Here is a 979-nt window from a genome sequence, read left to right on the forward strand (position 1 = left end):
TTATGTGTCCATTCTTATCAGAATCAAAGAATCTTCAGGATGGCAACAAGTGTTTACAAGCCCATATCTGGATTGGACTATTGAACGGGTAGCTTTAAATGCAAAAGTGGTCGGAGGTCCCCACGGGGACAAAGACAAGATGGTCGCAGTTGCCTCAGAGAGTAGCATCATCCTGTGGAGTGTGCAAGATGGAGGAAGCGGGAGTGAAATCGGTAGGAGACGTTTGTGTGCACCGCACCGTGCTGGTCATGCGATAACAGTCTGCGTGTGACCGGGATCGCCCCCAAATGTCAAACCCCACCTGGGCTGTTGGTTAGCCAGAGCGGCCACATCTTCTGTTCCAGCTCCAGTGATAATGGGGCTGCTCAGTGTGACAGGAACAGTCTGGTAAAGAGGGAAGAAAACTGATGTTGAGGTAAAAGGGGAGTCTGTCCTCCATTGGCTCCAACAGAAACCTGGCAGACAGTTGACCGACTGCTAGCCAGGTGGGTGCCACTGCTTTGACTCGTGCTGACGTTGCTTTGCACCGTCTGTGCCGATGTCAGCAGGTGTTCTAGGGAAACCCACGGGATTCATAGACATTTTCAGCCACTGGCAATTTCAGCACCATGTGTGTTTGTAGCCAGGCATGCACATATGATCTTGGGTGACTGGTTGGTGCTGTGGCAGATGAACAGAAGCACCGGGTCCAGCCCCGTCTCTGTCGTCATCTGTTTGTAAGGCAGGCACAAAGTTGTGCCGAATCTTGACCTCAGAGGCTTCCCGTGTCGTTGCAGAGTGGCAGTGCTGTGATTCCTCTGTCCTGTCCTCCAGCAGGACATCTGTCCGAAGGCTTTCTTGGTCTCTCAGCGGCCGTGCCCACTTTTCTAGCCAGTGTGACGCCATAGCGCAGCCTGGAAGATGCTGCCGTGGCCGTTTCATCTCTGGGTTAAAAGTCACAGCAGCGATTTCGGGCTTTTAACGACTTTTTCACCTGTTT

Source organism: Hipposideros armiger, unplaced genomic scaffold (assembly GCF_001890085.2).
Source record: "Hipposideros armiger isolate ML-2016 unplaced genomic scaffold, ASM189008v1 scaffold_1629, whole genome shotgun sequence".
NCBI lineage: Eukaryota > Metazoa > Chordata > Mammalia > Chiroptera > Hipposideridae > Hipposideros > Hipposideros armiger.